The 13223-nt window shown below is 44.3% G+C and overlaps 1 protein-coding gene across 1 annotated transcript in view; it reads left to right on the forward strand.

Moving 5' to 3' along the window:
• rnf145a (ring finger protein 145a) overlaps positions 1 to 13223 on the forward strand; it is an 86809-nt gene that overhangs the window by 41208 nt on the left and 32378 nt on the right. The gene's annotated exons all lie outside the window — the stretch shown is intronic.

Consider the following 13223-nt stretch of genomic DNA (forward strand, 5'->3'; position numbering starts at 1 on the left):
CGGAGATGTTAACACCCAGGAACCTGAAGCTAGAAACACGTTCCACCTCCGTCCCGTTAATGTGGATGGGGGTGTGCGTGCCGCCCCTGGACTTCCTGAAGTCTACAATGAGCTCCTTGGTCTTCTTGGAGTTAAGGGCCAGGTTGTTGTCAGTGCACCATGCTGCTAAGTGCTGGACCTCCTCCCTGTAGGCCGACTCATCGTTGTTGCTGATGAGGCCAATCACCGTTGTATCATCTGCATACTTGATGATGGTGTTAGTACCATGTACAGGTGTGCAGTCATAGGTGAAGAGGGAGTAGAGGAGGGGGCTCAGCACACAGCCCTGTGGAACGCCGGTGTTCAGGGTGAGGGTTGAAGAGGTGTGCTTGTCTAACCTAACAGACTGTGGTCTGTTGGTTAGAAAGTCCAGTATCCAGTTGCAGAGGGAGGGATCGATGCCCAGGTTACCGAGTTTGGTGATCAGTTTTGATGGTATAATGGTGTTGAATGCTGAGCTGTAATCGATGAACAGCGCTCTTACGTAGGTGTCTCTGTTGTCAAGGTGGGAGAGGGCGGAGTGAAGTGCCGTTGAGATGGCATCCTCCGTACTCCTGTTCTTGTGGTAGGCTAACTGATAGGGATCCAGTGTGGGGGGTAGGCAGCTTTTGAGGTGTGCCAGGACCAGCCTCTCGAAGCACTTGGTGATGATGGGGGTAAGTGCAACTGGGCGGACGTCGTTGAGGCTTGCCTTAGTAGAGTGTTTTGGCACTGGCACGATGGAGGTGGTTTTAAGGCAAGTGGGGACAACTGCTTGGGCAAGTGACAGGTTGAAGATGTCAGTCCAGACATCTGTCAGCTGCGCAGCACAGGCCCTGAGCACACGCCCGGGGATGCCGTCAGGGCCAGCAGCCTTACGTGCATTAGTCCTACTCAGTGCCACGTATACGTCGTAGGGGGTGAATGTGAGGGGTTGGTGATCGACAGGGAGCACTGTCTCTAGATTGTCCCTGTCGAAGCGGCCATAGAAGTGATTAAGCTCCTCAAGGAAGGAGGCGTCGCTGGATGTGGGGTTGGTGTTGGAGGGTCTATAGTCTGTGATGGCCTGGATGTCTTGCCACATGCGTCGGGGGTCGGAGTTGTTATTGAAGTGCTCCTCAATCCTGAGCTTATGGCAGTGCTTGGCCTTCTTGATGCCCCTCTTCAGGTTAGCCCTGGATGAGCTGTAGGCTCGAGCATCGCCTGACCTGAAAGCGGTGTCCCGTGCTTTCAGCAGTAGCCTGACCTCGCTGTTCATCCATGGCTTCTGATTCGGGAATATGGTCACCTGTTTGAGGGAGGTGACACTATTGATGGTGGAGTTTATAAAGTCCAGAATAGAGGATGTGTAGGAATCAATGTCCGTGTGGGAGTCAAGGGTGGCCTGGGCTGCAAACGCCTTCCAGTCAGTGTTTCCAAAACACTGCTGAAGTGTGAAGTCCGCTTCCTCTGACCAGACTTTAACTGTCCTCACAGTTGGTTTAACCCGTCTGATGAGTGGGGAGTACTTAGGGAGCAGGAACAATGAGACGTGATCAGACTGACCAAGGTGGGGGAGGGGGATGGCTTTGTAAGCTTCAGCCATGTTGGTGTAGACTTTGTCCAGTGTCTTGTCTACTCTAGTGGGGAACTAGACATGTTGGTGGAATTTGGGGAGTATAGTCTTCAGGTTAGAGTGATTGAAGTCACCCGCATCAATGAAGGCTGCCTCAGGGTTGTGCATCTGTTGATTGCTAATGGAAGTATGCAGCTCTTTCATTGCAACTAGATTCAATATCTCACTTTAACTGCTGTTCACGAGCTTCAGTCTCGGTTCTGACTGCCCAGTCACTGTGGCAGCATTGTCTGAACCTCCCATGCTTCATGCTTATTGTTCGCTGCTTCGGATGTATGTATCATCAGCTACTGAATTGGGTGTCAAAGGGTCCACTCTTATTGGTATTTATGGGTGCCTCATTGGCTGCATTGTTAGCTCCTACAAAAACTTCTGTCTTATTAAATCTGCAGGACTCCAAATTAACTATCTTTCACCACATAAAAGAGATGCATAAAATTCAACCACCTCCTTTGCTACATTTCCAAGCAGTACTTTTCCTCGGTTTTTTTAAAATATTTAGTTATTAGCATTCCCCAAAACAGATCCCAGTGATTAACCCTGGATGAGCTGTAGGCTCGAGCATCGCCTGACCTGAAAGCGGTGTCCCGTGCGTTCAGCAGTAGCCTGACCTCGCTGTTCATCCATGGCTTCTGATTCGGGAATATGCTCACCTGTTTGAGGGAGGTGACACCACTATTGATGGTGGGAGTTTATAAAGTCCAGAATAGAGGATGTGTAAGGAATCAATGTCCGTGTCATTTGTCTCCCGCTTCCTCTGACCAGACTTTAACTGTCCTCACAGTTGGTTTTAACCCGTATGATGAGTGGGGGAGTACTTAGGGAGAGGAACAAAACACAACTTGTTTTTACTCTTCCAGGGAACCAGTGTAGTTGGTGATTAGCCACGACATGACAAATCCTTTCCGTTCAAATTTTATTTTCTCAAATGTGCCATCTTCAGCAAAGTTCAGCAAAGTTATTAACCAAACTTGATTGGTCTGCAATAGGCAAGATAACTCCAGAGATGCTTCCTGCCCCGCTGAGTTGCTCTATGTACTGTGCAGGACAGGCCGCATTCGTGAGAAGCGATGTATTAACATTTTGGGGCCCTTGTCTGATAAGGGTCTTCAACCAGAAACGTTTGCTCTCTTCCTCATTCCATTGATGCAACCTGACCTGCTATTTCCAGCATTTTGTTTTTATTTTCACATTTTTTTCAATCTTGGTTAATTTCCAGCATATAGTTATATGATTTTAAATGTTTAACTGGGAAAAGCAACTTAACCTATAAACCCCACATTAACAAATTTGTTTTTAGTGTGAATGTCAGGATAAAGCACTCCCATATTAAATACCACAATATTTTTCATCAATTATGGTTGTAGAAGAGCACCTCCCATTACCTTGTATTTTGTAAACCCCTCGTTTTTGATGTAGATCCATCTACCTTGCTAGCAATTCTATCATGCTGATTTGTTTTGCATGATGAAATTATACGGCGTCTGTATTTCACATTGGAATAAGGGGAAAACATTTTGTCCAAAGCCGAACATAACTTGTGAAGAAACACACAAAGCAATTGTTTAATGGCTCATTTGAAACTCAATGAACAAGTAAGCAAAGTACCATATTGCAGTAAATCAAACACCGTGTTTCTGACAGAAGACCATTGACTGCACTTCATTGTCTGAAGTTTGTTGGGAAGTCTTGAAAGATATGTGAAATGGTAAAGAAATAAACAATTACAAATAATTCTGAATGAGGTTGAAGATTTTAGCTCCATTATTCATGTTAAATCGTCATCTTCATAAAATGCAGTGACTGCAATTAATGGTTGAGTTGTAACGGGGATTTAGAATTTATTGTTGCAGAAGTGAAAATAGAGCTTTAATACTAACTATGCTTGATCAGCAGAATACATAATGGTTGGTATTAAGCAGTCGCATTCCAAAACATTACTTTCAATTACTGATAACAAATAACCTTGTGTGGTTGCACTGCTTCTTTGGCATGTGTAAATGTCCCTAATTACCAAACCATGTCATGTTACCAATACTGCCCTTCTTTCTATTTAAATACATATTTATGCTGACCTTCATTAGTTGGGGCATTGAATGCAAGGGAGGTTGTGCTCCAATTAGATAGAAAGCCGGTCAGACCGCAGCTGGAGTATTGTGTGCGTTTCTGGTCACCATACCATAGGGAAAATGTGGTAGTGCTGGAGAGAGTGCAGTGGAAATTCACAAAGTTGAAGGGTCTCGACACAATATGTTCACTACTCGTTTTTTCGACACAGATGCTGCCTGGTGGACACAAAATGCTGGAGTAACTCAGCGGGACAGGTAGCATCTCTGGAGCGAAGGAATGGGTGACATTTCAGGTCGAGACCCTTCTTCAGATTTTTAAATCTTCGATTTAAACCAGCATCCGCAGTTCTCTCCGACACAGATGCTGCCTGATCTGCCGGGTTCCTCTAGCAGCTAATTTTTGCTCCAGATTCCAGCATCTGCAATCTATTATTCCTTAATCAGGATATTCCTTGGGATTGAATTTTCAGTTAAAAGTAGACGAGGTCCATTCCTCTTCAAGGAGGCGATCAAGAGGGAACACGATTAGGATATGTAATATTTATTAGGAATACAGATAAATTAGACATGAGGAAATGTTTCTACATATTTAAAGTGAGTGTAACTCAAGGACATAGATTTAGGTTAAGACCTAAATTATTTAGATGGCATTCGAGGGGAACCTTTTTTTACCCAGAGAGTGGGGAGTATCTGAAATGTAATGCCAGACAGGTAGAAGGAGAGTCGTTGATAGCATTTAAGAATTGTCTGGTGAGCAGCTAAATCACCGTAGCATTGACACAGACCGTGCTAGCGATGAGATTAACGGATGGTTGCCCATTGTTTGACGTGATGGGCCAAATGGCCTGTTTCAATGCTGCATGACTCCTTTGTCATTTAATTCTACTGTATAATGTGCACGTGTGTTTTGACTGATCTCTTGTATTGTAAAGCAAATTTCCAGTCATCATGTTTGTACTATGGGGTCTGTAGACAAAGCATTATCTGAACATTTGTGTGAAATTTTAGGTGTACTATAAAGTAGTGAAACCAGATGTGATGCTTTTATGCTGTCATTTGACAGGTGGCTGTCTTAGTGTTGGTACTAAATGTTATAAATCTCTGGAGTCAAATATTTGATATTGCAAACTAAAAAGTATCTAACATTTAAATGGGTGGAGAGCTAATGCTGGTGCTTAGACTGTTCATCTCCCATGACTCTATTTTGTATCAACCCCTATCAACGTACACATGTCATTTCTTGGTCCTAGGGGCTTCATCCCAAATAAATTGATTCTGATTTTGATTTAGTGATGATTACCATATATGAGGGTCAAAAAACAAACAAAAACACATGCCTTCATTTGTATTCCTAACATCCATAAATGGGAAATACAGTAACGTTATGAAAATAAATCAATATCTGTGCTCTGGGTTTCAAGAATTAGCACGGGAAGGGGTCATTTGGCATATATGTTCATGGGGCCAAAGATGGGTTTCCAGTTAGCCTGATTCCTAGTCTTGTGGGTTATGACTTTTCAAGTGTTCAGCCAAATAGATTTTAAAACGCCTGAAAATGTCCACAATGTTCCAGATTTTGATATTCTGCCCAACTTTCCCCCAGCCCTGCTACTAATCAACTTCAATGTTTATCCCTGATTTATTTTTCCCCTAAGAGAAATTGGTAATTTTTGCTCACCCTTCCGAGGTGCATCTGTACTCATTGAATCAGTGTACAAGATGAATTTGAGAAAAATATCTTCTCTTTTAAACATTGAATGTGTCATGTTGTTCTTTCCCCACAGTGACTGTCTATTTCTTGGGTTTTACTCCTTCTGTCCTCTTCCAAAACTTTTAGTCTTTGTTGAATTATAGTTACATAGATGTTGGTTGCTTCTAGTACCTTGCATTGATAGAAATGATGAATGTTTCAGTATTTTAACAATGATTTGAATGCCATGGCTTTACATGTCCAATTATGGCTAAACCTGAAACATACATACTCTGTTTATCTAGTTTGTGACTGAACGAACAGAATTTAAAACTGATTTTTCCATGCTGATGTGAACTGTAATCCCTTTTACTGCTGAGATCAGCTAACCCAGAACAGCACTCAGGATTAGAGTACAAATTATTGTCATCTCAATGGCTTAGTTATTTCACCAGGGATCTCTTGTATTCATTTAACAAAAATACAAATGTAAATTTGACTTGAGAATTAGATTTCCCCAGAGATCTGCTTGTTAGAACTATAGTTTACGGATCCACTTGGCTGCTTCAAACATTTTAGCTTCCATGTGTATAAAGCCTTTAATTATTTCTCGTCTTGCGCATTGCAAACAGCTGAAGCTCAAGGGCAAGGGTAGAACTTCAAGCATTTCTTGATCATTCTTTTTTTTAACAATAGTAAGACTTGAGAGAGAAGTTCGGAATCCCTGGGAATTGGGAGATATTCTGATACGTAATCCAAACAAAATTGGAACCAGTATGGCAATGAAGATTATAATCTAAACCAACTGGACAGAGACAATAGAGCAGACAGCTCTACTTTGGACAGTTCAGGTAAAAAAGATCAAAGATTGAGAATGGATTACATGCTGTGAAAGTGACTAATTTAGTTAGAAAGAAGAAATACAATGGATATGCCAAACAAATCCATACTATAAGATGTGTATATTAATGAGTAAAGAACAAGAAATGGTATTGTCTATCTGGATAATGTTGAAAGCAAGATGATAATGTGATATTTGTGCTGTTAGTGTAAATAATAGACGACCCACTTAGGCGATTTTTTAGGCAACTGCAGGAGACTATGCAGTCGTCACATGTTCGCGGGTGGTTGCCTCAATGGTCGTGATGAGTTCCCGCATTCTGGGAACTAGTCGCGGCCTCATTATGGTCGCTGTGAATTTTTCAACATGTTGAAAACATGTTTTTCAACATGTTGAAAAATTACCGGGGACCAGAATGAAGCCACCATGGAGAGCAGCGAGAATTCTCGTGCCGACTAGGTGGGTCGCCAGGAACAGGCACGGAAATCGCTATCAAAACGGGGGGGGGGGGGGGGGGGGGGGGGGGGGGGGGACATGCTTTCTTTGCGGGCGGGCGCGCGGGCACACACACACACACACACACACACACACACACACACACACACACACACACACACACACACACACACACACACACACACACACACACACACACACACACACACACACACACACACACACACACACACAAGCATATTCGCGAGGCTTCGGCCGTGGCCCCTGTGGACGGTAACATCGGGAGCTGACGTGGTTGGTGACCGAACTCCAGCAACAGCAGCCTCGTCCGCCCCAAATCGTGGGGCTTAAATCAGCCCGTTCGCGGGGCCTTTCATTTTGATTTTAAGACCCCGCGAACGTGCAGATTCAGCCCTTAGAAAGCTTCTGATAAAGTCCAGATTAGAAAACATGGGGGGGATTGTCCTCCACCTCTCAAAGCATGGGGGGACCGTGTGTCCCCTGGTTCCCCCCACCCACCAGGATTTCCGCCCATGGCCAGGAGGTCCTAGTGGGTTGCCAGGTGGTCAAAGGTTCTCGTAGGTTGTAATGGGTGCTGACCGATGAATTTAATTGGGGGGGAAAAAAACATTACCAAGGAACCGGTAATGACAATGTCCGCCAAGCTTCACAGCCGTGTATCTCTGACTTCTTAAGTTCTCCCCCCCCCCCATTTTAAAGGACTTGCATGACCCTTCCCGTACACTGTGCTTTCACCGTCTTAATTACAGCGCCAACCTTCCTGTTCATCGCGGTGTGTGTCTGTATCACATTGGCTTTGCACCGTGTGAATTTCACTCATACAGAGCTCCCTCCGCTTGCCCTGTCCCCCGCCTGCATAACGGGCTGGTGAATGAAGTTGTGTGAGTGTGTGTCTCTGTCTGTCGCCTTTCAAGTCGCCGGTTTTTCATAATCGCCGAAGTGGTAAGTACAAGTAATCATATTCTCTAGTTTTAGAATCCTCTGCCCAGGCGATAAGCCTGCGTTTATTACGTTTGTTTGTCCGTTCTTTCCGGTTAAGGCGCTGTGCACACGGCAGCCAGCCGACAGTCGCTTCTTTTTTTCTTGTTGTTTTCACTTTTAATTTCAAGTTTTCGTGTACCTTGTGTGTTGTGACTGTTGGCAGACCAATTTCCCTCCGGGGAGGAATAAAGTTCTATCATATCGTACATGGTTTAAACGTCATATCTTCAAAACATTGTGGCTTTTGAACTATCTGCTTGGTTAATTGTTTGTTTAGATTCAGAACTGGTTTACTCAGAAGACAGGGTGATATTTTGGCCTGGACAAGTCCGTGGACCCTGCCTGCTTCAAAAGATTCATCATTGTACCGGTACCAAAAAATGCCTCCCCAGCCTGTCTGAATGACTACCGTCTGGTGGCCCTCACCTCGGTAGTCATGAAATGCTTTGAGAGGCTGGCGAAGAAGCACATCTGCGCCTTCCTCCCTCGCAACATGGACCCATTACAGTTTGCATACCGTCCGAACAGATCCATGGACGATGCAGTCTCCCAGGTTTTGCACACCGCTCTCTCTCATCTTGACAGCCAGAAGGGGAGCTAAGTGAGGATGCTGTTCAGTTCAGCCATCAACACGATGGTCCCCACCAGACTGGCCGAGAAACTACTGGAATTAGGGCTCAACACCTCCCTGTGTGCCTGGGCACTGGACTTTCTCATCGCCAGGCCCCAGGTAGTCAAGATGGGAGGGAATACGTCGAAGTCCCTCACCCTGAGCACTGGATCGCCCCAGGGTTGCGTCCTCATCCCCCTATTGTACTCCCTGTACACACATGATTGTGTGGCTAGGTTCAGCTCCAACTCAATAATCAAGTTTGTTGATGACACTGTGGTGGTGAGCCTGATCTCAGACAACGATGAGAAAACCTACCGGGAGGAGGTGGCTGATCTGGCACTTTGGTGTCAGGACCACAGCCTCCTCTTGAACATCAAAAAAACTAAGGAGCTGATCGTGGACTTTAGGAGGGCACATCATCTGAGGACGTACACACCATTGAGGATAAATGGGGATCCTGTGGATAGGGTGAGCTGTTTTCAATACCTGGGTGTCCACATCTCTGAGGATATGACATGGACATCACACGCTGCAGCACTCGTGAGTAAGGCAAGGCAGCGCCTTTACCACCTCGGGCAATTGAGGAAATTCAGAGTGTCTCCGAGGATCCTCCAGCGCTTTACTCAGCGGCTGTGGAAAGCATCTTGTCCGGAAATATTACAATCTGGTTTGGGAACTGCTCTGCCCAGGACAAGAAGGCTCTGCAGAGAGTAGTGCGTTCGGCCAAATGCACTATGGGAACTTCACTCGCCCTCCCTGCAGGAACTATACATCAGGAGGTGCAACTCCAGAGCCAATAAAATCATGGGAGACCCCTTCCACCCCTGCAACGGACTGTTCCAGCTGCTACTGTCAGGCAAACGCCTCCGTTGCCATGCTGTGACAACGGAGAGGTTGAGAAGGAGTTTCTTTCCAGAGGCCATTAGGACTGTAAACTCCTATCTCACCAGGGACTAACTTTACTGTACCACTCTACTGCTTTTTTTTAAATTGCTGTTTTTTTCCCTTTTTCCTTCCGTCCACAATATTTAATATGTAAAAGAATATATGATTCATAGAAACGTAGAAAATAGGTGCAGGAGTAGGCCATTCTGCCCTTCGAGCCTGCACCGCCATTCAATATGATCATGGCTGATCATCCAACTCAGTAGCCTTCTCTCCATACCCCCTGATCCCTTTAGCCACAAGGTCCACATCTAACTCCCTCTTAAATATAGCCAAATGAACTGGCCTCAACTACCTTCTGTGGCAGAGAATTCCAGAGATTCACCACTCTCTGTGTGAAAAATGTTTTTCTCATCTCTGTTCCATTCTGTTTGTTGTTTGTGTGTCTTTTTACACAAAGTCTGCGAGCATTGCCACTTTTCATTTCACTGCACATCTCGTATGTGTATGTGACGAATAAACTTGACTTGACTTGAGTAAATAGTTAATGGCAAGACCTTTAACATCATTTATGTACAAGACAATAGGTGCAGGAGTAGGCCTTCAAGCCAGCACTGCCCATTCAATGTGATCATGACTCGGAGATCATGGGGTCTAAGTCCATAGCTCCCTGAAAGTGGGAATACACGTAGAACAGTAAAGAAGGCTTGGCTTCATTGGCCAAGGCATTGATTCTAAGAATTAGAACTTCATTGGTCGTGGCATTGTCGGTATGAGTCAGGGTGTATTGTTGCAGCTTTAGAGGATGTGGTTAGACCACATTTGATGTATTGCGTATAGTTTTGGTTGCCCCATTTCAGGAAGGATGTGGAGGCTTTGGAGAGAGGGTGCACAAGAAGTTTACACAAATGCTGCCTGCATAGGAGGGTATTAGCTATAAGGGGAGGGGGTGGGCAAATATTATTGTCTCTGGAGCATCAGAAGCTAAGGTGAGACCTCTGATAGAAGTGTCTAAAATTATGAGAGCCATAGAATGGGGACATTCAGAACCTTTTTCCCAGATGATAAATGTCAAAGAGTAAAGTGAGAGTAGCAAGTCTAAAGGAGATGTGTGTGGCAAATTTTCTTTACACAGAGCGATGGGTGGCCAAAAAGGGCTACCAAGGCTGGTGGTGAAGGCAGTATAAGTACCTGCCTTCAGATAGGCACATAGATATGCAGAGATTGGAGAAATGTTGCTCGTATGCAGGCAGAGGAGATTAGTTTAATCTGGCATTGTGTTCAGCATGGACATTGTGGGCAGAAGGAATTGTTCTTGTGCTGTACTGTTCTTTCTGCTATGTTGCAAATTTGGAAAATGTTCTGGTTTATTGGTAATAATTCGGGTAACAGATTCGACATTAATTATTTTGAAATGTTCAAATCTTTTAGTGACACTGATATGACACCGGCAGTCGCCGAAAAAATGGCCAAGTGGGACATGCCCTTTAAGCTATAATCCACAAATGTTTTACATGGTCATCTGCGTACTATTTGTTTACTATTGCATAATGCATAGCATCAGGGATAGTATCAAAGCGAAGGATGATGCGTACAAATTAGCCAGAAAAAGCAGCATACCGGAGGACTGGGAGAAATTCAAAGACCAGCAGAGGAGGACAAAGGGCTTAATTAGGAAAGGAAAAATAGATTATGAAAGAAAACTGGCAGGGAACATAAAAACTGACTGCAAAAGTTTTTATAGATATGTGAAAAGAAAGAGATTAGTTAAAACAAATGTAGGTCCCTTGCAGTCAGAAACAGGTGAATTGATCATGGGAAACAAGGATATGGCAGACCAATTGAATAACTACTTTGGTTCCGTCTTCACTAAGGAAGACATACATAATTTGCCGGAAATAGCAGGGGACCGCGGGTCAAAGGAGTTGGAGGAATTGAGTGAAATCCAGGTTAGCCGGGAAGTGGTGTTGGGTAAACTGAATGGATTAAAGGCCGATAAATCCCCAGGGCCAGATAGGCTGCATCCCAGAGTACTTAAGGAAGTAGCTCCAGAAATAGTGGATGCATTAGTAATAATCTTTCAAAACTCTTTAGATTCTGGAGTAGTTCCTGAAGATTGGCGGGTAGCAAACGTAACCCCGCTTTTTAAGAAGGGAGGGAGAGAGAAAATGGGGAATTACAGACCAGTTAGTCTAACATCGGTAGTGGGGAAACTGCTAGAGTCAGTTATTAAAGATGGGATAGCAGCATATTTGGAAAGTGGTGAAATCATTGGACAAAGTCAGCATGGATTTACGAAAGGTAAATCATGTCTGACGAATCTTATAGAATTTTTCGAGGATGTAACTAGTAGCGTTGATAGGGGAGAACCAGTGGATGTGGTGTATCTGGACTTCCAGAAGGCTTTCGACAAGGTCCCACATAAGAGATTAGTATACAAACTTAAAGCACAAGGTATTGGGGGATCAGTATTGATGTGGATAGAGAACTGGCTGGCAAACAGGAAGCAAAGAGTAGGAGTAAACGGGTCCTTTTCACAATGGCAGGCAGTGACTAGTGGGGTACCCCAAGGCTGAGTACTGGGACCCCAGCTATTTACAATATATATTAATGATCTGGATGAGGGAATTGAAGGCAATATCTCCAAGTTTGCGGATGACACTAAGCTGGGGGGCAGTGTTAGCTGTGAGGAGGATGCTAGGAGACTGCAGGGTGACTTGGATAGGCTGGATGAGTGGGCAAATGTTTGGCAGATGCAGTATAATGTGGATAAATGTGAGGTTATCCATTTTGGTGGCAAAAACAGGAAAGCAGACTATTATCTAAATGGTGGCCGATTGGGAAAGGGGGAGATGCAGCGAGACCTGGGTGTCATGGTACACCAGTCATTGAAGGTAGGCATGCAGGTGCAGCAGGCAGTAAAGAAAGCGAATGGTATGTTAGCTTTCATTGCAAAAGGATTTGAGTATAGGAGCAGAGAGGTTCTACTGCAGTTGTACAGGGTCTTGGTGAGACCACACCTGGAGTATTGCGTACAGTTTTGGTCTCCAAATCTGAGGAAGGACATTATTGCCATAGAGGGAGTGCAGAGACGGTTCACCAGACTGATTCCTGGGATGTCAGGACTGTCTTATGAAGAAAGACTGGATAGACTTGGTTTATACTCTCTAGAATTTAGAAGATTGAGAGGGGATCTTATAGAAACTTACAAAATTCTTAAGGGGTTGGACAGGCTAGATGCAGGAAGATTGTTCCCGATGTTAGGGAAGTCCAGGACAAGGGGTCACAGCTTGAGGATAAAGGGGAAATCCTTTAAAACCGAGATGAGAAGAACTTTTTTCACGCAGAGAGTGGTGAATCTCTGGAACTCTCTGCCACAGAGGGTAGTTGAGGCCAGTTCATTGGCTATATTTAAGAGGGAGTTAGATGTGGCTAGGGGGATCAGGGGGTATGGAGAGAAGGCAGGTACGGGATACTGAGTTGGATGATCAGCCATGATCATATTGAATGGCGGTGCAGGCTCGAAGGGCCGAATGGCCTACTCCTGCACCTAATTTCTATGTTTCTATGTTTCTAATACCTGTTTAATGCCTTTAATACTATTGCATGATTCTTGGTAGTAAATGCTTGAAAGTATCATTCTTGCATCCAGTTTCCCCACCCACCACATTGCAATAGATGAAAGATTTGAATAACCGTGCCCTTCATTTTGCTATATTACTGTCTTGGAAAGGTCATTAAGGATTATTGAAAATCTGACCAAGTGTAGTTTATGGAACTCGGGAGTAATGGTTGCAGTGGGTTGTACATCACATGCCATTTTCTGGCATGTGGGTTGTACATCACATGCATCTGTTGTACATCACATGCCATTTTCTCTTTACAAGAACAGTTTTATGAGAAGTTTCCATGGATTAGCTTGATTATTCATATGACATGTTACTTCACATTTTCTTTGAAGTAAAAGCCTCAAGCACAATCAAATCTGCAGCCATTCCTTACAAAGATGCAGCAGTTTCAATTATCATCTTAAG

This window comes from Leucoraja erinacea, chromosome 11 (assembly GCF_028641065.1).
Source record: "Leucoraja erinacea ecotype New England chromosome 11, Leri_hhj_1, whole genome shotgun sequence".
NCBI lineage: Eukaryota > Metazoa > Chordata > Chondrichthyes > Rajiformes > Rajidae > Leucoraja > Leucoraja erinaceus.